Genomic DNA, 26,167 nt, shown 5'->3' with positions numbered 1-26,167 from the left:
TATCGGTTTACTGGCCGCCAAATAGAATGTCGGGAATTGTTGTCTCTTATAGCCGGCCGCGGTGGTGTCGCGGTTCTAGGCGCGCAGTCCGGAACCGCGCGGCTGCTACGGTAGCAGGTTCGAATCCTGCCTCGGGCATGGATGTGTGTGATGTCCTTGGGTTAGTTAGGTTTAAGTAGTTCTAAGTTCTAGGGGACTGATGACCACAGCTGTTAAGTCCCATAGTGCTCAGAGCCATTTGAACCATTTTTTTGGTCTCTTATAATTTGAATTTGTATTGTATCCTGTATTCCTCATGTTAGTCGCTTCCAGGAACAGAATCGACTGGTAAACTCTGTCTTCACCTGTATCTGGGGGGGGAATGTCTTGAGGTACGGATGGGGGATCGGTAACCACCTTGCTGATGAACAGGCTCAAAAAGATGAGGGAATGAGCTGTAATCCCGCCCGTATTTTAACAAAGCCTGACTGTGCATTGGTACTCGCATTTTAACCAAATCTGACTTCGACGTCTATGAATGATAAGTTATTGAGTATAGTGAATTCGTTCTCTTTAAGCTTCCTGAGCAAAGTGGAACAGTTCTTAGGCATTGCGAGATTGCCTCCTCCATAATGTAAACAGCGTAAATTAGTAGCTATGTTCTCCACCATCTTTACTACAGTGCTCGCTACTAGGGCACTATCTGTCGAAATGCCTGAAACTGAGGCTTTTGTAACATTGACGGACAGGGGAAATAATATGGATACCATACACACCTAGTCCCAAGCAAGTAAACGTACTTGGGAAACACCTGTGAATCGAATATTAGGCAGCGTGGTTGGCGTTTACCAATAGTTGATTTCCCTTATTTATTTATTTTCTTGCAACTCTCTTCACTCTAATCAGTTTAACAGCTGATTCGATTTAGGAAAGTATTTCCCGCTCTTCAAATTCTGAAGTTACTACTAGAATAATACCTTGCTTGTGTACTATATAAGTGGGTGTCAATGTCACTAAATTGTGCTTTTCAAATAAATCTGCTCGTCGTAAGTAGTTGGAGGCGAGTGCATTCATTACTTCCGCTTTGATCCTGTTTTTACTGAGAGAGATAGTATTAACAATTTTGCCTTTACTTTCAGCATGACCCAAATGTATTAACTTCCCAACAGACATTGGGAGAATCTTTCTAAAACTATCTATTTTACTTTCAATATAAACAGAGTAAGAGTCACAGACGTTTTGTTTATTTCTCTCGTTTTTAACTGTAGCATAGTTTTCATTAGCTTTGTAGTAATATCAACACTGTCATTTTCCCATCAGACCGTATAGTGTTCCTTTGAATGGAAAAGCCATCTTTTACGATACTTGCAAGACTATTTTCTGTGGCAAAGTGTTCGTCATTAACAGGCTGATTGTCCACGTCACTATTTCCGACTACTTGCTGAACTTCAGTGCTGACTACATCCTTACAATGACTCTTCAGAGCATAAGGGGCACTGGCAACTTCTATAGTAACTGAAGCGTGATCAATTTCATTACGCTGAGGTACGGGTGAATCCGCTGCGGTCGTAGGTTCGAATACTGCCTGGGGCATGGATGCGTGTGATGTCCTTAGGTTAGTTAGGTTTAAGTACTTCTAAGTTCTAGGGGACTGATGACCTCATTTGTTAAGTCCCATAGTGCTCAGAGCCATTTGAACCATTTGAAAAGGTGAATCAACTCCTTCTCGGTATAACAAGTTGAAGGCAGCGAGACCGCCGGCGTACAAAGCAGAGATCCACGCCTGACGCCGTATGCCCGCCAGCATCAGAAGCTGCACTCTGTTTAGTGCAGTATATCTTTGGATGGTGTACAAAAATGCAACGTTGAACAAGCTGTGGTACCTTATTTCCTGTAGGCCAGAATCCACAGAGTCAAGAAATACAAACTCTACATCTACATCTACGTCGTAATCCGCGAGCCACCTAATAGTGTGTGGCGGAAGACACTTTTGGTACCACTAACTGAACCCCCGTCCCCTGTTCCACTCATGAATGGCGCATGGGAAGAATAACTGTCGGTAAGCCTCTGGATGGGCTCCAGTTTCACACATTGTCTTCTCGTGTTTTCAACGCGAGATGTATGTAGGCGAAAGTAATACGTCGTCCGACTCTTTTCGGAAAGTGCTCTCTTGAAATTTCGATAGTATAACTCTCCGTGATGCACACGCCTCTCTTGCAGCGTTTGCCAACGGAATTCGTTGGGCATCTCGACAACGTTTTCGCGCTGACTACACGATCCCGTGACGAAACACGCCACTCTTCATTGAATCTTCTCTATCTCTTCTATCAGTCCTACTTAGTAAGGATCTCATATTGATGAACGATACTCAAGAATCGATCGAACAAACGCATTATAAGGCACTTCCTGCGTCGATGAGCAATATTTCCTTAAGATTCTTCCTATGAATCCCAGTCTGGCATCTACTTTTCCTACCATTAGTTTTACGTGGCCGTTCCTACATATTTTACGACAGATACTGTTTCTAGCAGTTTCTCATCAATAGTGTATTTGTACTGTAGTGGCTTTCGTTTCCTATGTATTCTCAGTATGCTACATTTACTTTCGTTGAGGGTCGATTGCCAGAGCATGCGCCATTCATCTGTCCTCCGAGGTCATTTTAAACATCGATACTGTTTTATGGCGTTACCAATTTGTTATAGACAGCCGAATCATCTGCGATCGGTGTCAAAGAGCACCCGACACTGAAAACAGTAACGTCCCTATCACACTTCCTTGGGGTACTCTGGAAATTACCTTTACTTCTAATGATCTTTCCTTCGTGGGGGCTTCAGTTATATAGAATGTTTTGAAATAAATATCCTCATTTGACTGTTAATTGTTCATTTCTTGTACTCAATCATGATTTCGGCTTTGTAGCCATTCTCAAATGCACGACGAACTGGAAATTAAGAAAGCATACATATCATACAGCGTAGGGCATAGAAACAAGCAGTTATTTCGTATTTCCAAACATTATTTACATGTTAAAATATGTCTGTTCTGTCTGTGACACGTCATCATCGAAAATACGAAAAAAAATGGTTCAAATGGCTCCGAGCACTATGGGACATAACATCTAGAACTTATTTCTCTGCCTCGTGATGACTGGGTGTTGTGTGATGTCCTTAGGTTAGTTAGGTTTAAGTAGTTCTAAGTTCTAGGGGACTGATGACCATAGATGTTAAGTCCCATAGTGCTCAGAGCCATTTGAACCATTTTGAACCCCTAGGACTTAGAACTACTTAAACCTAACTAACCTAAGGACATCACACACATCCATGCCCGAGGCAGGATTCGAACCTGCGACCGTAGCAACCCCGCGGTTCCGGACTGAAGTGCCTAGAACCGCTCGGCCACCGCGGCCGGCTGTCGTATTACAGGATACGAGTAAATATCCAAGATATAAAATCTAGCTGACTTTGTGCACCATGAGAAACCATTAACATGCGGTATGGCGTATTTAGCAACTAATATATTCCTGTGGCCTACATCATCGCTTCTGTTCATCAACTGACGTTGAAATACGACTGACATATCACAGACATATTTTAACATGAAAGTAATGTTTGAAAATACGTAATAACCGCTTGTTTGTATGATCAACACTATATGATATGTATACTTTATTAATTTCCAATTCATCATGCACCTGAGAATGGCTACAAAGCCGAAATCACGATTGTGTACTATAAATGAACAATTAACAGTCAAATGGTGGCAATTTCTTAAAAAAAGTTACATTTGTCGATTTTTTCCGTTAAAAGCGACGTGTTGAAAAATGGTTCAAATGGCTCTGAGCACTATGGGACTTAACTTCTGAGGTCATCAGTCCCCTAGAACTACTTAAACCTAACTAACCTAAGGACGTTACACACATCCATGCCCGAGGAAGGATTCGAACCTGCGACCGTAGCGGTCACGCGGTTTCGAACTGAAGCGCTTAGAACCGCACGGCCACACCGGCCGGCCGAAGTGTTGAGATCTGTCTTGAGTCCAGTAGCAAATCCGATACTCGATAAGCTGTTTTTTCCCCTAAACAGCAGTGCGGGATGGTGTCAGATGCCCTCCTGATGTCAAGGAAATCGTGGTAGTCAAGGTGACAAGCCGTTACTCGTGGTTTATCAAAGAGAACGACTGTAAAATGATTATCAGCTTCCCAAACGCCGTACAGCGCCACAACATTTACATAAACACTGAAATACTAGTACCCTACCACAATATGTGTATTATTGCACTTGATCTCCCCCGGCAGTTATCGAAATACGCTGTGACGTTAAACAAGTACTAACTAAGGAAAACGCATCGCACTGAAATGATTTCAAGACAGTTGCTCATATACTCTCAAGTGGTTCGGTATGTCCTAGCGAAATACCACAATAAAAACTCATGATAAGCCGACCGAAGTCCCGTCAATCCCAGGTGCAATAATATTGTGGCCAACTAATATTTGGGCCGGCCGGACTGGCCGAGCGGTTCTAGGCGCTACAGTCTGAAACTGCACGACCACTACGGTCGCAGGTTCGAATCCTGCCTCGGGCGTGGATGTGTGTGACTTTCTTAGGTTAGTTCGGTTTAAGTAGTTCTAAGTTCTAGCGGACTGATGACCTCAGAAGTTAAGTCCCATAGTGCTCAAAGCCATTTGAACCATTTGAACTAATATTTGACCAAACAGGTCGAATGACTGCGCTACTCTACGTAAACAAGGAAGTGCTCGCAATGAGAGCTCGTCACAAACAGAGATATAAACTTAGACTCTACTATTCAACAGTACTGCACCAACGCCGCCATAAATCAAGTCATAGTGCTGTCCGTGCTATCTGCTTGAAATTTCTGTTTTCTAAACGATGGACAATGGTTATGTCCGACTTGGTAGAACTAGTCACAGAGTCCTATTTAGGGTTGCCAGTTGTTTATTTCCATCAGTTCATTATATACGAAAATTATCAAGTACACCCAAATTAGAGAGAACTGTAGGACCCGTACTATGATGAACAATCATCTGTGTATTGTTTGATATCTTTCTGTGTAATGTGTGACGTCATGCATATGAACTTCTTACCATGAATGTTCGTATTTCTCTCTGTAATTGGGCTTGAGCAAAATGTTTACTCCGGTTTAGTCATTCTGTGCTTTTAGCGGGTACCGTGGGAGTTCACACGGCAGCTTTTCAAAGTTACTTGGATCTTTGTTTCTTTTCTATCTGAAGCGTGTTTTCCTGTGTACTATTGTTCCATAGACAGCTTTTGGTAATTTTAACTACTTTTTAGCCTCTACTTCTTCTAGTTGACTTTTCTCCTGTGTTTCAGTTTTCAAGTGTAGTTTTTTCCTTTATTTCTTGTGACCAGTTTTCTGCATTACTTTCCATAGCTGTGATGTTGCTCAGCTTTTCGTAACCGCGAACAGCCCACCGCTTGGTGCCCTTCCCTTTGAAGGTCTGGCCAGGCTTCCTAGTTCTGAAGCTTGATACCTGCCCCCGTCGCAAACTGATATCGCTGTGAGGCAGCCTCATCAGAGGAAAGTCTGATGAAAGCCGGCGTCGAGTAAAGACTCCAGTACAGTCCAGAACAAAACAGTCACAAAAAGAGTGGCTACCATGTACATACCTGCATTGCCATAAAAGAAAAAAACATGAACAAAAATCGTGTGTGTGCGACGAACTCGCCCATTTACAGATCTCTGATGAGCCTCGGGTACCTGTAGTCTAATACTGTGTCACTAAAATGCTGGAAGAGATGCAGTATTGCCTCTGCTGCACACGACGCTGCTCCCAGCGGAAGTTTTGACTCACCGGGAACCGGCGGGAGATTGTAACACCGGTCGCGTGGTATAGTAGTGAAGTCTAGGAGAAGGTCATAAAGGATCGCTATAATCAAACTTTCGTTACTTGAGCCAGTGCAAACGGAAAACTATTTATCGTATGGGCACCCAACTTTAGAAGAGTGGTGTTCAGACTGTGGTTTCTTAATTCTGCAAAAAATGGTTCAAATGGCTCTGAGCACTATGAGACTTAACTGCTGAGGTCATCAGTCCCCTAGAACTTAGAACTACTTAAACCTAACTAACCTAAGGACATCACACACACCCATGCCCGAGGCAGGATTCTAACCTGCGACCGTAGCGGTCGCACGGTTCCAGACTGTAGCGCCTAGAACCGCTCGGCCACTTAGGCCGGCTAATTCTGCAATTTTCGATTCAGTTTGCTTGCAAATTTCCTCCTTATGCCTAGTGAAAGAAAACACAATAAGAAATAACGTAATAATAATTATATAGCTTGAATAGTACATTAAACAAAATTAGAAAAATTTAAAAGAAACACATGACAAAATAAATGTAAATACCTGTTAGCTGCGTGTTGTATGTTTATAGTGGTGTTACGTTGGTGTGTGCTTTCATGTTCCATGAAATAACTTGTAAAGAGCATTTTATTGATGTGTTCATAATTCCGTAGTAGGTAAAGCATATTCAGTTCTTTTGAACCCTATCATCATTCAAATGGTTTGGAGAAATATTACGCCGGCCGGAGTGGCCGTGCGGTTCTAGGCGCTACAGTCTGGATCCGAGCGACCGCTCTAGTCGCAGGTTCGAATCCTGCATCGGGCATCGATGTGTGTGATGTCCTTAGGTGTGTTAGGTTTAATTAGTTCTAAGTTCTAGGCAACTGATGACCTCAGAAGTTAAGTCGCATAGTGCTCAGAGCTATTTGAACCATTTGAGAAATATTAGCATCACTTCTACATCTAAGTACTGCGATTAGAAACAGGGACTACAATCAACATTGCAGAATGTTCAAATATAAATTGGTCACAATTACACTCTTGTAATTTTTAAATGATCTAACGAGTGATCTTCATAGTGTTTGATGTTAATTTATACAAGCTACGCCGGTCATTTATTAGTTGTTGCGATTTTTTGTAAGTGTGAGGTACTCAATTTATTACTCGTTTTCAGAGGCAGATAACGTTACACGGATTTTTTTATACCAATGCATAGTTTCACTAAATCGTGGCTTGAAGATACTACTCTCGTTATAAGACAAATATCTAAAACAGTAGGCACCTTACCTTATAAAGAAGAAATTCCTGCAAGTATATGTTTAGAGAACAGAAAGGTATGGAACTGAAACGTGTACCATCGAAAACGTAAAAGAATGTTAATAATAATGTGTACAAATAAAGAATGAAATGAGGAAGAACTAAAAAGTTTAGATAGTGAAAGAAATCTACGAAACACCCTTACCAGAAGAAGGGATAAGGTCGGATCTCTGCTACGACATCCACCAACAGTTTACTAGGCACTGGAAGGAACGGTAGAGAGAAGAAACAGTAGAGCTAGACAAGCGTTAGAATTGATAAAACAGACTGATGAAGCTGGAGGACGTAGCTATTGCCTAGAGGTGGGAAGGTTGGCACAAGATGGGGAAAGATGGAAAGCAGCATGAAACCAGTCTAAAAACCGATGACTGAAAACATTAAAAATTAAAAAAATCAATTGGAGCTGAGTGCAGTGCGCATAATCAAGGGCCTGTTTCTCTTGGCAGCATTATGTGCACTATTCGTAGCATACATCTCTGTGGCCAGACCTTGTTTTTCGGGGTAGTACGTTCACATCGCAGTTACCGCTAAAGTCTGCTTTTCTCCCAAATGAACTTGAGGCCTTCAGAGGAGAAAGTGTCGGTGGGGGGGGGGGGGGGGGGGGAAGTATTTACATGGACGCACAAACCTCGACGTGAACTAAGAGTGAGTAGGTTTATAAAGATGACATACTTGATGTTTGTGCACTTCCTGATGCCTGTGGGGCGTGTAATGATTCACCCTGAAAGACGTCAATCCTCGAGTACGCAGGGTTGAATGTCTTCAATAGCGAACGATTTAGCGCATGGAGTGGCCTGACTTCGAACCTGAACCTCATATTTAGGGTTCTCTCATGGCAGGCGCGCTACTGTCCGCCGTTAACACTGGATGTGCTGTGTGGCTGTTCGTAATTACACTACGTATGAGCACTGACGATACTCGTGCAGTACTAAACTGACACGTTCACTTTATACATTCCATACTTGTTCTAGGTTTAAACACAACTTTCCTTACTGTAATTATATGTTATATTTTATTTATATCGCATTGTTCTTAGGTTGTTTTCAGTTATCGTTGTTTTAAGAAGTTTTACTTGAAGTACGTAAACTAAAGTTTGAAGATCGTGTCATCAATGATGCAACGAGTATGAATACTGTTAATGAAAGCGTGGAAATGGTTCATCATGTACAGGTCTCCCTAAATCACTTGAGGTAAATGGTAGGTGTTGCTTTTCTCTATTTTTGTGCCAATGGGGCCAGTCGTTCGTGTTAAATGTGTAAGACTCTACCCTTTCTTACTGGTGGCATTAGTCCCTTTGGATGTAGGGCGTTCATCGTTTCTCTTCTGAATAAATATCTTCCACAATTCCCCCATAGAAGATAAAATTCCCTATTCTCCTGCTGTCTCTTTTTTTTTTATTACTGTTCGTTATCTGTCGTAGGACATTTTAAGTCACAGCCACCCTGCAGACAAACACTTCGTAGTGCACTTACATATGGAAAGGCAAGTATGGTGGGGCTTAGTGGCTTTCGAGGCGACACGTATATTTCGTGCTGCACTTTTGTATGCACATGATGCGCCAGCAAAGATGACCTATCAGCGGTCGACCTATGCTCCGCGTGCGTGTTCTCATTAAAAGTTTCCACCGTTCATGTAGATGCACAGCCTGTTGCTTCTCGTCGCTACTTTGTTGACGATGGACTCTACTTAGATACCCTTGTGGAAAGTTCAGTCCGTTAGATTGCTGCGCCGTACAAGCAGACAAGCCATCCTTAAATAAAAGTCATATTACCGTTTGTTCCTTTGATTTCCATCGGAAACTGTTAGAACACTGATGAGACGTACAATAGAATTCGTTTCTAAAATGATTCGTCTAAGCGGGACAGGGGCTAAAAGGAGCTGAATTAAGTCCTTTGGAATAGGAAATGTAAGTTCAGGATTATAATTAGAATGCAGTGAGATAAAGAATGATGAATTACACGGAACAAGTGACATTGTGCCTTTGTACACACACAGCCGCCGCTTGTCGAAACAAATAACGGCGGCAATGTTCGTACAAACAAATGGTTGAAATGGCTCTGAGCACTATGGGACTAAACATCTGTAGTCATCAGTCCCCTAGAACTTAGAACTACTTAAATCTAACTAACATAAGGACATCACACACATCCATGCCCGAGGCAGGATTCGAACCTGCGACCGTAGCGGTCACGCGGTTCCAGACTGAAGCGCCTAGAACCGCACGGCCACACCGGCCGGCAATGTTCGTACACGAATACTGTTTGGATACCGTTGACACATTTTGGAGCACCTAGAACAACTTATTTCAGTCCGAAGTTGTTGAGTGATAAATCAGTAAGTTGACTTATTTTGCTTATTTTCATTCAATAATTTTATATGGAGTAATGTTCTGGGGTAAGTCATCTTTAAGAAATTTAACCTTCATTGCTCAAAAACGTGATGTATAAATAATATGTGGTGCTAACCCCCGATCGTCTTGTAGGCATATGTTTAAGGAATTTGGCATCCTTCAAATGGTTCAAATGGCTCTAAGCTCTATGGAACTTAACATCTGAGGTCATCAGTCCCTTAGACTTACAGCTACTTAAACCTAACTAAACTAAGGACATCACACACATCCATGCCCGAGGCAGGATTCGAACCTGCGACCGTAGCAGCTGCGCGGTTCTAGACTGAAGCGCCTAGAACCACTCGGCCACAGCGGCGGGCCGAATTGGACATTCTGACTACTGCTTCACAGCATATTTATTCCCTCATGAAGTTTGTTGTAAATAATCAACTGCAGTTCAAAAGAACAATGATGTACTCAACTACAACACCAGAAGAAAAATTACAATTATTACACAACGTTAAGATCTTTTTAGCAGAGAAAGGGGTGCACAACGTTGCAGCAAATATGTTTGATCACTTACCCGGTGGTATAAAGCGCCTGATAGACAGCAAAGTAAAATTTTAAAATAAACAGAAAAAGTTTCTCCTTGGAAACTCCTTTCATGCCGAAAAAGAATTTCCATTATTGTAATGTGTAATGGGTAAGACTAACCAACTTACATCTATATGTCTTCTTTTTTATTTAAAAAAATTTAAAAATGTGAATGCTCAGCATTTAGGCTTATTTACAAAGTAATTTGTAATATGAATTTAAAATGACTCGATCCACACCATTACGATTTATCGTGCAAACGATCCATGAAACATTAAACTAACTAACCTCCATTTGATTTTGTATTTATAAACCTGAAGTCCTGTTCATCATGCTACCGAACTTGACTAATGCCTACTGTCACTAACTCGAACCTTTTCATTTCCCTTATAATATTTTCTTATTTACTCATCTGATTACGAAAACTAGCGTTCCACGCTCTGAGCGGTAGAGTGCCAGTTTTGTTTTTCCTGATGACGACGTACTCCTGAATAGGGCTCGCCCGGATATTTTATCTTCGAAATATTTTACCCAATAGTATGTTATCGTCATTTAACCATACAGTAGAACTGCGTATCCTCGGGAAAGGTAACAGCTGTAGTTTCCCCTTGCATTCAGCCGTTAGCAATACCAACACAAGGCCATATTGGCTGGTTGTTACAATGGCAGATCAGTCAATCATCCATGCTGCATCTCCTGCAACTACTGAAAAGGATGCTGTGCCTCTTCAGGAACCACGGGATAGTCTGTCCTCTCCAAAGATACCCCTCCGTTGCTTCTGCACCTACGGTACAGTTATGTGTACCGTTGAGGCACGCCATCTTCCCCGCTTTGGCAATGTCTGCGGTTCGTGGGTCAGTATTTAATACATATTTAAAAAAAGTCACTAGAAAAATGTCAAACTAAAAATAAAAAATTACGTTATCGTGGTGTATATCAAATATAGTTGCGCTCTGCCAAAACCACGGTTCGGTAGTTTTGGTACGCTACATAAATGACGCAGAAGTGGTTCGATTACTCGTAATATTAGTTACATTGGTAGGGAAAGAAACATAAACGAAGGTATTTGAGAGAAACTGGGAACCAAGGATTCATCTTTATTTTTTGTTTGTTTGGTTGGTTGTTTTGCACATAATTAGAACCGCACATCATTCATTTTTAGTCAATTGTGTACTTTATAACCTTACAAAATATGAATTGCATTTTATAAGTAATAAAAATTAGTTGATCGAATAACTTCTGCTCTTTTATACAACCAAAGCAATTAATTTTGATGCACGTACAGTTTACATACACAAATATAAAAAAATCGATGTAATTATTCTTGTTATTTTGTACTCAATAGAACATCCTTCATCATGTTCAAAGGCAAAAGTGCGAAATTTGTTTGTTAATAGCAAAAAAACGGTTCAAATGGCTCTGAGCACTATGGGACTCAACTGCTGAAGTCATTAGTCCCCTAGAACTGAGAACTAGTTAAACCTAACTAACCTAAGGACATCACAAACATCCATGCCCGAGGCAGGATTCGAACCTGCGACCGTAGCGGTCTTGCGGTTCCAGACTGCAGCGCCTTTAACCGCACGGCCACTTCGGCCGGCTGTTAATAGCAGAAACATGTTTTATGCAAGCTCGACGGAGCATTGAAATGATGTTTGATATGCTTCCATTACATATTAGTAACAGTGGGGATAATTTGTAAAAGACGAATCAAGTCGAAATCTTGAACTACACGAAGAAAGATGATAATGCGAATATAAGTAAAAAGACTTAAATGGAAAGAGTCGAGTAATATCAAGCAATTTTGTGCGGTGGCCGACAGTGTCTGTTATGTTGTATCAGAACCAACGTTTATTATTTAGCATTTATCTTGCAGCGAACAAAGCTGTTTCCATCTGAAGCAGTCCATTTGGATTAGATCTCAAATTCATGAAAAGAGGGGCGAATTAAATGGAATTTTATCACAAACTGTCCATGCCACAAGGCCAGAATCGCGCTAAACTGGTAGCTCACATAAAACCGAGCGTACAGGTAACAACTAGAAAAGAAAATTACCTTAATTCCGTATAAAATTTCCTAAGAGCCTCTGTCTACAAAAAATGGTTCAAATGGCTGATCACTATGGGACTTCTGAGGTCATCAGTCCCCTAGAACTTAGAACTACTTAAACCTAACTAACCTAAGGACATCACACACACCCATGCCCGAGGCAGGATTCGAACCTGCGACCGTAGCGGTCTCGCTGTTCGAGACTGTAGCGCCTAGAACCGCTCTGCTACCCCGGCCGGCGTGTCTACAAGATGGCTCTTTATTCTGGCATCTGTGGCGTCCTGGCAGCGACGTAACAGCTGGTTTATCACAGTGGGATGTATAGCAAACTCTTTATTACTCCAGTAAGGTACAGCAGTTCAGGTGAGCCCCCTCTTCCGGTGGCGCTGCCCGGAATCGACCTATGGCGTCTATGTGCCACTGACGTGGTCAGGAGTCGATCTCGCGGCCCACAGTGTCATTAGGTTGGCTGTAGCTACTGCTTCAGTAGCGCCAAGATCTTGCAAGGTCGGCATACCTCGGCAGTACTGCGTCAGATGCGGCGGCCTGAACGTAGTTGTTACGTTGAGGACGGTGCAGCTGTGTCCCGGCCAGCACAAGCGAATGTCGGGTTCTCACAGGCGCCCTGCGGCTCAGTAACTAGGAGGGCATAGATTCGATGCCCCATCCGGTAGCGGTCTGCAGCACGAAGAACGAATCCAACACACAGTAGACGCCGGTTCGAAGCCCGGCTGTATCGATAAGCCCAGCCTGGCGAGATGGAAAGCTGTTATACGAGACAAGGCAGATCCTGTTACAGTTGGGGTCACGTACGCCGCCCGCCAAGCTCCATCGAAATGTCTCGAAACGCCGGTTATTGCCCGAGCGCCCGCGTCGTGATTGAAGAGCTGCAGGCATGGCGCAAGTGCTCAGCTTGCGTGTGTTAGCGAATGTTTGGATCTTGGCATCGTGCCCTGGCTGGTGCCGCGCCGCCACATATGCTCGATCCACAAATGGAACACGAAACAACCTTAACATGTGTCATAAAAAATCTCTCAGCCAAGTGGTTCACTGTGATTCATAGAGTATAGATGTATAGTGGCATCCATACGATCGTTCATTTTCTGCAGTCCTCTCATTTATCCAGCCTACTGTTTACCGTGGACTCCGAACCTCGCAGAAACTTGGCATTTTTCACAATAAGAAATTGCTGACAGACGTGAAAGAAGTGAAAAGTGACAGAAAAATTTATAAGCTTCTTAAGATCGCGTTATGAGTGTTTTAGTGCTTGAACGCCTTCCACAGAACTTTATTTGTTCGCAAATATGTCAGTGAACGTGCTCGATTGACAATTTTTTCTTGCACAAGTCGTACCCCAGCGAAAGTTCAATAAACATTAAAAAATTTTCTCATTCAAGTTAATGTACATTTCGATAAGGGTGTGGTGATCATCTCTGTATACAGCTGTTGATGAGACCGCAAGCGAAAGTGGCTTCTCATTTTGCATTCTTGTTTTGCCATTTATCATCCTTCATATCGAGGAAGGTGGGGAAGTGTAAGATGCTAGACTCGACTCGTTTTAGGTTTTCTATGATTTCTCTAAATCACCAAAGGCGAATGTCAGGGTGGTTCCTTTGAAAGGTCACGGTCTATTTCCTTCCAGAGCCTTTTCCAGTGCGAGCTTGTACTTCATCTCTAACGAAATCTAATGATATGAGCGTATGGTATCGCTGGCCGGGAGGCACCGTCCGACGAAGTTCGGCCACAAAGTGCAAGTCTTATTTCAGTCGACGCCACATTGGGCGACTTGCGCGCCGGTGATGAGGATGAAATGATGATGGGGACAACACAACATCCAGTTCCCGAGCGGAGAAAAATCTCCAACCAGGCCGGGAATCGAACCAGGGCCCACCTACGTGAGAGGCGAACACGTTACCACCCAGCTAAGTAGGCGGACATCTCTAACGAATTCGTTGTCAACGGCACGTTAAAATTAATTTTGCTTCCTTCCATCATTGACGAAGATTGTAACATCAGTACCGTAGCTTCGTTTCCGAATGCTTCAAATGTCTCTGAGCACTATAGGACTTAACTTCTGAGGTCATCAGTCCCCTAGAACTTAGAACTACTTAAACCTAACTAACCTAAGGACATCACACAGATCCATGCTTGAGGCAGGATTCGAACCTGCGACCGTAGCGGTCGCCCGGTTCCAGACTGTAGCGCCTAGAACCGCTCGGCCACCCCGGCCGGCTTCGTTTCTGACTCAGTCGTAACAGTCTACCAGAGATAGTGAACATTTCCATAGGTCATTTATACTTCAATTATTTACTTTTGTTACTACTTCATGCCTGCTGCAGTTGCCTTGCTATGAACAGCAAAGTATGTGTAAATACGAGCAGCTTTTCAATTTTTCCTTCTTATACCACTGCTAATCCTCTTAATGTCTATGACGCAGATTCAACTTCCTCTCGCGAATATTGAATGGAAAACCTTTTCGCGATAAACTTTGCTTCGTTGCGCCAGCGAAGAAGGTCGATAAACAATGACAATTAAAATAGGTTTTGTGATCTTGAAATATCCAAGTTCAGTGTCCATATAAGTAAATGGCTTTCAGCAGCAGCACAGACACGCGCGGTATAAATAAATTATCCGGATAATTATTGATGTAAATTGTCTCAATTACCCGCGCTGGTACAAAGTGATTGAATGAGCGTATCTCTCGTTCTTGCCTCGTGTTCTGCAATGAAGCACAGGAGAAATGCAAAACGTTTTAACTTCTGTTTATAATAGTGCTGACTTAGCACAGACGAATTTAATATACACGTATTTAATTATAAAAAGTTAACTTATTAAATACTTCGTGCAGTCAGATTTTTAATGGGCTCCTGCCGCCACTTACATGTATTTGTGAATCGTATTATCAAAAACATCAAGACATTTGAGATTATTTCGTCTCGAAATACTTAGCGCAACAACGCGGCTGCGGAATGAGATATACTTGCCATAATCTTTCAGCCTAGTCAGCTAGCTTATGGATGTTAATGACAGTAAATGTTTCCACTTGTGTTCTTGTCCAGAAGTAGCCGGCTACCGATAACTATGTCATTAGAGATTGGTTTAGATTAGGGAAAGATAAGGAAGTTAATGTGTGAGAGTTTTGATTAAATACTGTGTAAATCATTATGCTGCTGAAACGGTAGAAGTGCTTACTATTTTTTTAAATGTAAAGAACAAGAATAATTGCAACAAAACAATACGGTAGACAATCCATTGTGCACAATTTTACTCTGTACTAATTAATCACACCAGCAATTATTCACGTAATTCAGAAATACAGGTGCCCTTACAATTGCATTAATGCGTCATGTTCACAGCGTGAAAAATAGACAACGCACGTTTTCGACATTCTTGAATACACGGAGTTCTTACAGTGTTAAACTTGTATTCACACTCAAGTTTTCTACGACTTCCTCCGTCATCAGGAGATTTCTGTTGGCCGTTTGGTGCTTCATTTAGTTGGCCAAATTATGTCATGGAGACGTGTTTTATGCGTAGATTCTGTAGATTTTACACTCCTGGAAATGGAAACAAGAACACATTGACACTGGTGTGTCAGACCCACCATACTTGCTCCGGACACTGCGAGAGGGCTGTACAAGCAATGATCACACGCACGGCACAGCGGACACACCAGGAACCGCGGTGTTGGCCGTCGAATGGCGCTAGCTGCGCAGCATTTGTGCACCGCCGCCGTCAGTGTCAGCCAGTTTGCCGTGGCATACGGAGCTCCATCGCAGTCTTTAACACTGGTAGCATGCCGCGACAGCGTGGACGTGAACCGTATGTGCAGTTGACGGACTTTGAGCGAGGGCGTATAGTGGGCATGCGGGAGGCCGGGTGGACGTACCGCCGAATTGCTCAACACGTGGGGCGTGAGGTCTCCACAGTACATCGATGTTGTCGCCAGTGGTCGGCGGAAGGTGCACGTGCCCGTCGACCTGGGACCGGACCGCAGCGACGCACGGATGCACGCCAAGACCGTAGGATCCTACGCAGTGCCGTAGGGGACCGCACCGCCACTTCCCAGCAAATTAGGGACACTGTTGCTCCTGGGGTATCGGCGAGGACCATTCGCAACCGTCTCCATGAAGCTGGGCTACGGTCCCGCACACCGTTAGGCCGTCTTCCGCTCACGCCCCAACATCGTGCAGCCCGCCTCCAGTGGTGTCGCGACAGGCGTGAATGGAGGGATGAATGGAGACGTGTCGTCTTCAGCGATGAGAGTCGCTTCTGCCTTGGTGCCAATGATGGTCGTATGCGTGTTTGGCGCCGTGCAGGTGAGCGCCACAATCAGGACTGCATACGACCGAGGCACACAGGGCCAACACCCGGCATCATGGTGTGGGGAGCGATCTCCTACACTGGCCGTACACCACTGGTGATCGTCGAGGGGACACCGAATAGTGCACGGTACATCCAAACCGTCATCGAACCCATCGTTCTACCATTCCTAGACCGGCAAGGGAACTTGCTGTTCCAACAGGACAATGCACGTCCGCATGTATCCCGTGCCACCCAACGTGCTCTAGAAGGTGTAAGTCAACTACCCTGGCCAGCAAGATCTCCGGATCTGTCCCCCACTGAGCATGTTTGGGACTGGATGAAGCGTCGTCTCACGCGGTCTGCACGTCCAGCACGAATGCTGGTCCAACTGAGGCGCCAGGTGGAAATGGCATGGCAAGCCGTTCCACAGGACTACATCCAGCATCTCTACGAACGTCTCCATGGGAGAATAGCAGCCTGCATTGCTGCGAAAGGTGGATATACACTGTACTAGTGCCGACATTGTGCATGCTCTGTTGCCTGTGTTTATGTGCCTGTGGTTCTGTCAGTGTGATCATGTGATGTATCTGACCCCAGGAATGTGTCAATAAAGTTTCCCCTTCCTGGGACAATGAATTCACGGTGTTCTTATTTCAATTTCCAGGAGTGTATATATTTCGTTTGATTTTAGAAAAAGCTAAAGAATGACATAGCCACTGACAACTAGGCACGGGCAAGGGGGGCGTGGGGGGGGGGGGGGGCATATAATTAACAGAAATTTAAAAAAAGAAAGAGCTGACAGGGATTTGTTTCAGTTAAAGCAGTAGCTATTGTCACGGTCCTATCGCAGCGTATAGCCTGTCGCTGTAGCTTCTAGAGCTGCAGGAGTACTGAGAAGCTACCGTGTCAACGTGGCACGGGATGCTTCCTGTGCCGGCCGCTGTGACCGAGCGGTTCTAGGCGCTTCAGTCGTGAACCGCGCCGCTGCTACGGTCGCAGGTTCGAATCCTGCCTCGGGCATGGATGTATGTGTTGTCCTTAGGTTAGTTAGGTTTAAGTAGTTCAAAGTCTAGGGGACTGATGACCTCATATGTTAAGTCCCATAGTGCTTAGAGCCATTTGAACCATTTGAAGCTTCCTGTGCTTGGGCGCTACGATTGATTACTGTTAAATATTGGCCAAAGTTGTATGTGGCCTAACACAATAACTAACTGAATAGGTCGTGAGTCACGTCTCGCGACTAACGAAAACTTGTGTCAGACTGGAACTCGCCACGCGGGATTAGCCGAGCGGTCTCAGGCGTTGCAGTCATGGGCTGTGCGGCTGGTCCCGGCGGAGGTTCGAGTCCTCCCTCGGGTATGGGTGTGTTTGTTTGTCCTTATGATAATTTAGGTTAAGTAGTGTGTATGCTTGGGGACTGATGACCTTAGCAGTTAAGTCCCCTAGGATTTCACACACACTTTTTTTTGAACCGGAATTCGAAACCAGATTTCCTTATTTGTTCTAGCAAACACCGTAACCATTAGCTTTTATGAGCACGCGCGCAGTTGTGATTCAAACTTCCATTGTCACTGGCATTTCCACCTATGATTTCCAAAAACTACACCCAGAGATCCTGTGTGGGAATAATATCAATATGGGAACGAATTTGGTGGAAGACCGTGGCATATCCTGCCACAATGGATGCATATCAGTTGAATTACTTCCACAGAAATGAATTGAATGTATTGATGGAGAGCAAATAAATGAAGACGTGATGACATGAAATGGTGTCAGTGCAAACCGTTCAGATATTCTGAACGTGCAATGTAATCGACAAGCCGTGACTAATGAAAAGCGCCTTGCGGCAGGGCAAGCCACGACCCTCCATCATATCTGTTTCTCTGCAACTGCTGTTCAGGTGTGGAGAACAACCTGCCTTTGTTGTAAAGTAACAGGAGGAAAACCAGTCACAATGAAAGTTTGAGTCACATCTGGGGTCATGCTCAGATAACGTAATGGAAAAAGCGAGTCCTCATTAAAAACGAAGGTTGAAACTCATGTGTTCCTACGTTACCATTGGAATTCACTCTTTGGAATTCAGAAGTTATACGGGATAAAATGCAGGGGGGCAAAATATAATACTTTATGGACAGAGAACGAGTAGGACTCGGCCAGCGGCAGTTAGTCCGGCGGGCGGCGCCCGAGTATTGCTCGTGCTATGTGTAAATACACAAGTGGCCCATCGGGACCATCCGACCGCCGTGTCATCCTCAGCTGAGGATGCGGACAGGAGGGGCGTGTGGTCAGCACACCGCTCTCCCGGTCGTTACGATGGTTTTCTTTGACCGGAGCCGCTACTATTCGGTCGAATAGCTCCTCAGTTGGCATCACGAGGCTGAGTGCACCCCGAAAAATGGCAACAGCTCATGGCGGCCCGGATGGTGACCCATCCAAGTGCCAGCCACGCCCGACAGCGTTTAACTTCGGTGGTCTGACGGGAACCGGTGTATCCACTGCGGCAAGGCCGTTGCCATGTGTAAATACAGGGGGGTTATAATTAAACATCCCTTATTTAACACGTTATAACACGAAAACTATTTACCGTACGAGTACCAAACTTGGTAGAAATAATGTCAAGGACATGGGGAAGAGAAATAATGCAGAATCAGTTTAATTGAGACACTTTTTTATATGCTGCTACGATACATAATACCGATACATACCGGTACCATTACTGCTACAAAAGGGGCTCAGTCTGTCACCCATCAGTGTCCAGAAGAGTCTGAAAGCGCAGGATTGCATTCTGCACATCTGAATGAAGCATGTCCGTCGGTATACTGGCTACCTCTCTTGATATCCTGCGCTTCAGATCATCACGTATGTGAATGTGTCTCTGGTAAACCGTGTCCTTCAGGTAGCCCCACAACCAGAAATCACAGGGAGTGAGATCAGGTGATCGTTCCGGCCAAGCATTTGGAAATCTATCTGGCCCTTCCAGGGTTACTGGGTCAGCCACGAATATCTTAATCTACAACTTTGACACAACCCAGACTGCGTGTCGAAGGACATGAAAACGGAGTTTGGTACTTGAAACGAGAGTGAGGAAGGCTTCTGGTTTATCCCCAGTGTTACTCTATTTGTACATTGAGCAAGCAGTAAAGGGAACTAAGAAATATTTGGAAACGAAATTTTAAGTTCGGGGATATGAACTGAAAGTGTAAGGAAAAAAAGTGTAGCCTAAATAACAGTGTACTGAAAAGAGATTATAAGACGAACATCAAAAAAGTAAAAAAAGGTGAAGAAGTGTATTCGAATCAAACCATGGGAAGGGAATGGAATGCTAAGGGAATTAGACTCGGAGATGAGTCGTTAAACGTACTGTACTAGCGAAATAACTGATAGAAGCAGAAGTAGAGAGAATATAAACTGCAGACTCGCAGCAACGAGAAAAATTTTTCTTAAAAACGAGAGGTATGTGATCTTTGAAACTTTACTTCGACTCGTCCTCTGAGCTTCGTGTCGTCGCGCTAGTCTAATTGGCGTCTTCTGCTAGAACACATACGCTCTTAGAAATGTGGTGGCACGCGAATCAAATTATGCGATGGATCTCTTCCTGTCAACCATACATGCGCGGTCTAAAACGCACACTACCCTACAATAAACCGGAAAAACTGCTCAACACTCCACTCCCGCGCATGGGGAACGCACTTTCAAGTTCTTATTGTACGTTTATGTAGATGAAATATTTTGTCGACACGGTGGATCACTAACGTCTAAATTCAGAAGTCAGTATTACTACCGAAACAGCACCTGCGCTGCAGAGAGCACACAACACAGACAATTTCACGAGCTCCAACAAACTCCACAAAATTGTTTAAAGATTCCAGTCTTTCAGCCAGTCAGCCTCAAGAGCAGAATTCAAGCAGTCTCATTGGTTATTTCCTTCTCCTCCGGAAAATACTGCTTCCTACACGGACTCTGACAAGTTTATTTTTAAGCGTGCTGGAAAATACCTCCAGTCATGGGAAAGTTTCCAGCCCTGGAGCCAACCTAGTAGACTTCGACCACAAGCCACTTTAGGGGGATTAAGGCAGAAACCAGCCATCAGCTGCAGGCTGAGTAAAGCCCCGTTCCACCAGCGTCCCTAACAGCATGGCCGTAAATGATATGTTACACAGCGAATGCAAATTTAAGTGCTGGAGAGTATTTTCTGGAAGTGTTTGTATGGAAGGTAGCATTACACGGAAGTGAAACGTGGATGATAAAAGCGCAGTAAAGAATAAATCAAAAGTTTTGGAAATGTTGTGGTACAGAACATTGCTGAGTAGACTGGATAAGCAATGGTAAGAATCTGAATCAATTAGGGGTGAAAAGAAATTTATGGCACAACTTGACTTAAGGAAGTGATAGGTTTATAAGACACATTGTAAGGTATCAAGTGATAATTGATTTGGTAATGGACGAAATGAAGTGGGTAAAAGTTATACAGAGAAATCAAAGCTTGTCTACAGAGTTAAACTTATGCAGGTTGTAGTAGTCACCCAGATAGGGAAAAAATTGTACAGGATAAACTAGTGTGAAGACCTGTATCAATACAGTTTTTTGGACTGATGGCCACGCCAACAAAACAGCTATCTTATGATCCTTCGTTTAGGAGAAAAAGGTTTAAATCTTAATCAGACAATTGACATTTCGGTTTTCCGTGGTTTACCAAAACCGGCATGGCGAATGTAGACACGGTTGCTTCGAAGGCTTCAGTCGATTTCCTGAAGTATCTTGGTCGAATGTGAACTTGAGCTCGGTTTTTAAATATTTCATCGTAAATGACACGTTAAATAATAGTATTCCTTGCTTCATACACTTTTACGGTTAGATTCCTGTCTGCTAGAAACTGGATTGTGGTACTACCGCCAGTGTAGAAATTGGTTTTACAAACGTTTTACAGGCATCTAGAATGCGCTATTTTCCAAAGAATTTAAACGTTTCATGAGCAAATTCGGCCGAATGAACTTCGCCCTTGGTTTACAACTGTCACACATTGAAGGCGATACTAATCTCGTGCTGTGCCGTTATTGAGTCTTTAGAATAATCAGCAAAACTTAAAGTACCTTCGCCATGCCTGTTAGGATCAGCTGGAAGATATACTATTCGATTTGTATTAAACTCTGATGATCCAGAGCAGTGCATGAGAACTCCGTGGTCACGTACCTCAGCGCAAGCATCTGCTAGAATTGTAGAACTGTGTGGGACTTGTAATACTCCTTTGGACTATTTATTTTTGTACGCTAACTCCAAGCATAGTGTGGTTGCTTTAATACCCGGCAAACACTTTGACGAACCCCTGTCCTAACAAGTGCTCAGATTGTTTCCTGTGGCTTCATGGAAACTATCCCAGGTATTGCTTTTCGGATAAAATTAAGAGTGGCCCTGCCAAGTGGCAGTATCGAACACATGGTTGTGTTCCTTTTGTAGAGAGTAATCGCCGAAAGTCAATGTTCGTGAGTGAGAAACATCCCAAACAGAAATCAAACTAGAACATTCACTATCTACAATTTTATTTGATATTGCAATTGACAGCCGGCCGCGGTGGCTGAGCGGTTCTAGGCGCTTCGTTTTGGAACCGCGTAACTGCTACGGTCACAGGTTCGAATCCAGCCTCGAGCATGGATATGTGTGATGTCCTTAGGTTAGTTAGGTTTAAGTAGTTCTAAGTTCTAGGGGACTGATGACCTCAGATGTTAAGTCCCATAGTGCTCAGAGCCATTTGAACCATTTTGCAATTGACAAAATACACTAGAGTCCAAAATTAAAGCAACAAACTATTGTTTCCCTGTTCTGTGTCTCATTGACGATATAATCAAACTGTCAATAGCTGTCTGTACGATCGCATTCTGCACGGAAGGTGGGCCGCGCGGAGTAGCCGCGCGGTCTTAGGCGTCTTGTCACGGTTCGCGCGGCTCTCCCCGCCGGAGGTTCGAGTCCTCCCTCGGGCATGTGTGTGTGTGTGTGTGTATGTGTATGTGTGTGTGTGTGTGTGTGTGTGTGTGTTGTCCTTAGCGTAAGTTAGTTTAAGTTAGATTAAGTAGTGTGTAAGCTTAGGGACCGTTGAACTCAGCAATTTGGTCCGATAAGATCTTACCACAAATTTCCAAATTTGCACGGAAGATGGCATTCAGGTCAACGGGCGACCACACCCACCACGATGTAAGGGCATCTATCACACGGTGTAGTGTTTGCTGTGTAGTCCCACATCCACAGTCGCTGTGTACAAAGTCACAGACGGTGCAGTATGGCACAGAGAAGACGCCTACCAGGCTCTCTGCGGTGGGTTGCAATAGGGAGAATGAAGCAGGACAGTCGCTAATTGATGTGTCTCGATGGCTTAATGTGAATCGTTCTGTAGTTTCTCGGATGTGGTAGCAGTTTTTAGAGACCGAAACTGTATTCCGAAGACCAGGGCAGGGCCGACCACGTGCGACATCAGAAAGAGAGGACCGTTTTTTTGGCTGTAGGGCACGACGGAACCGCCTTAGTACTGCACGGCAACTGGCATCTGACCTCACAGTGTCCACTGGACGCCTTGTATCGAGCTAAACGTTGTACAAAAGGCTTCGGCAGAGAGGCCTTCACTGTCGGAGACCTGCTACATGTGTACCTCTGACGCGTCTTCACAGAAGGGAACGTCTAAAGTTGACAAGCTGCGGCATGGTCGCGAATTGAACAGTGCTGCTGACAAGCTGACTCTTGTATATACTATTATTTATATGTATTTCACGATACTGGTGCTGATTTTGTGTTTGCCGTTTGACGATGCCACTATGGCTCCAGTATATTGGGACATGTTTTTATAAAACAGATCTGAAGATGGTCATTATAGGCCGAAAACGGTAGTCTGCCAACAAAAAATATTGTGACCATAGACTTCTAGTAAAGGAAATTTAGTCTACGGTTGAGTCGTTCACATGCCAACTGGACGGTCGAAGAGTGAGCCAATGTTCTCTTCACAGATGAATCCCGATAAGGTCTGGAGAGTAATTCTCGGCGGATTCGTATCTAGAGGGATCGTGGAGCATGATTTCGGGAACCATCGTGTAAAGAGACCGATATCGAGGAAGATCGCTAATGGTGTGAGCAGGGATTATGTTGACAACTCGAATATATCGTTATGAAATTGTACGGATGAACCGGCAGGGTTTAATTGCTGTCAGGTATCGTAACGAGATCGTGAGACCTCACGTGCGGTTACTGTGACGTGCTGTGGGCCCAGACTTCGTATCAATGGACGACAATGCTCGACCTCATAGAGCACAGGTAGTTGACGTTTTCTTGGACGCATGGCGTGACCTGCTCGCTCTCCAAATTTGAATCCCATAGAGCATGTCTGGGGTGCACTTAGGAGACTGGTTCCACTACGTCACTATCCACCAATCACGTCCGCAGCTCGTGGTCGTGCGGTAGCGTTCTCGCTTCCCACGCCCGGGTTCCCGGGTTCGATTCCCGGCGGGGTCAGGGATTTTCTCTGCCTCGTGATGACTGGGTGTTGTGTAATGTCCTTAGGTTAGTTAGGTTTAAGTAGTTCTAAGTTCTAGGGGACTGATGACCATAGATGTTAAGTCCCATTGTGCACAGAGCCATTTGAACCACCAATCACTCTCCAAGACCTGGGAGCAGCTCTGCGGGAAGAATGGGCGTTATTGCCTCAACGTGAGATTGATAACATCATTCGCGGCCTGCCCTATCGTTGTCGGGCGTATATTGCTGCCAGAGGTGGTGAAACTGAGCACATTAACCAGCTGTCGGAATGTGTGTTCAAATCCGTTATGTTGGGAAAAACGAGGAACACGTTTGTCTTCCATTATGCATGTTGAAGTTGTTCACGTTCTGTATTCTTCATAGTGTTTCTACTTTTCTATCACCTTTTTATACAGTTTTGTGGCAAAATAAAAGCACCCTTGCAAAATTTCCGTTTGTTGCTTTAATTTTGGACACCAGTGTGATTGAGAAATTAAATTTATTACAAAATAGGGAAATATTAAGACTATAGAAAAATGGAATATTATTTGTGAGAACAGAGCACAGTTTCTCAATATTGTTCATTCTGAAGAGAAGAGCCTTCATGGTTTCTAAAGCTTAATAATAATAGATACTAAGATGTTTTGTAATTGAACAGAAACGGCTATCATTGTGGAGAAAGTGCGACAATAGGCTTTAAAAAAAAAGACATTTTAATAAGTCAATTGTGAGGGCTTTTCTGACTTGGCAAACCATCGGTCGTGAAACATCATCAAGCAACACTGGTGGAAAGTGGACACCAAGTGTTATCGGTGATTCCGATCTTCGAACACGAGCGTTCTCATTTAGTTGTGACTTTAAGGCGGCATCTCGCTGCAGTGGTAGCTGGTCGACATTGCCGAGCGTAAGGTTGCAGGGAGCTCATCACTTCAGGTATAGCTCGTTTGTCTTCAGTAGTGTAAGATCAAGATTGTCTTTTCTATTCCATTAGTTGCAGTTCATAGAAAAGCGAACACTACATCACATTGCAACGTCAGTCTGCCCTTGAAGTTCTCTCTGAAGTCTAATTGTTAGAGTATACTATCGCAGTTCGTCCGGCAGAAATTCTCTGCTGTCGATATACGTTTTTGCCCCTAATGCTCTAATCAAGCACTCTATCGGAACTTTTCACAAACTCTGAGCCTGCAAAGCTGCATGATCTGACATGTTCACCTGAGCAGTGCCGTCGTAACTGCTACGACGCAATCTTTCAGCATACATTTGTCATTGTTTCCCTAACATCACGATCTCTCTACATTTACTCTATTTTCCATATCTATACCACTGATTAGTCCGCAGCTCGTGGTCTCGCGGTAGCATTCTCGCTTCCCAAGCACGGGGTCCCGGGTTCGATTACCGGCGGGGTCAGGGATTTTCACCTGCCCCAAGATGACTGTGTGTTGCTGTGTCGTCTTCTTCATCATCATTCATCTCCATTACGGTCGGAGGAAGGCAACGGCAAACCACCTCCATTAGGATCTTGTCTAGTCCGGCGGTGCGGGTCTCCCGCATCGTTCATCTACGCTCTGTCAAGAAGAATGGGACTTCATTTCCATACCATTGATTATAACAGCATAAGTCTTCCGTCCAGTTATAAAAATAAGAGATGTAATACTGGAATGCAGATGACTTCCAGTAGTCTGTCTGGGGGTTGAAGAATTACTCGCGCCAGTATTATGAGAATCGCCACGAGATATCAGATCCCTCTCACCGACAAGCATTTGTGTCAGGCACAAAGTGGAGGGCGCTGTGTAACTGTTCTCCAGTGGCATGAAAGGCATAATATGCATGCTGAAGCTGTTCCAGCATATCAGCGAGCACAGAAGTCTACCTCTAATTGAGACCGAATTATAATTAACAGATAATGAAATGGTAGTAACTAGCTACAATCGTGACAAGGTTGACTGACGAATGGAAGGAAATAGGAAACTGATCATCTAAACGATAAGAAAACTGTATTAAAAAGTATCTCCTGCGTATGGACATGATAGACAGATACATTAGTTTCTCTTACCACTAGACGGTGTAGAACGATTGGTGGACCATCTTGGTAGCTCTGTAGCAAGGACAGAACTGGACTTTAATCGCAGTAACTAACTTTATGTTCTTCCCTGTGTCAGATGATAGTTATTTTAGCGATTCAATTATTCATCAATTATTATGTAAGCAAAGTTGTCATCAATAACACAGCATAGATGTTACGAATACTCGTCATGCACTAAAGAAATGACGTTTAAACACGATG

At 43.9% G+C, this 26,167-nt stretch overlaps 1 protein-coding gene and 1 pseudogene across 1 annotated transcript in view; one reads left to right on the top strand and one right to left on the bottom strand.

Moving 5' to 3' along the window:
* LOC126470792 (stAR-related lipid transfer protein 13) overlaps positions 1 to 26,167 on the top strand; it is a 254,057-nt gene that overhangs the window by 4,269 nt on the left and 223,621 nt on the right. The gene's annotated exons all lie outside the window — the stretch shown is intronic.
* LOC126471849 (5S ribosomal RNA) lies at positions 18,786 to 18,903 on the bottom strand (annotated as a pseudogene).

This window comes from Schistocerca serialis, chromosome 3 (genome assembly GCF_023864345.2).
Source record: "Schistocerca serialis cubense isolate TAMUIC-IGC-003099 chromosome 3, iqSchSeri2.2, whole genome shotgun sequence".
NCBI classification, from domain to species: Eukaryota; Metazoa; Arthropoda; class Insecta; order Orthoptera; family Acrididae; genus Schistocerca; species Schistocerca serialis.
This window is presented reverse-complemented; position numbering and strand designations above follow the sequence as displayed.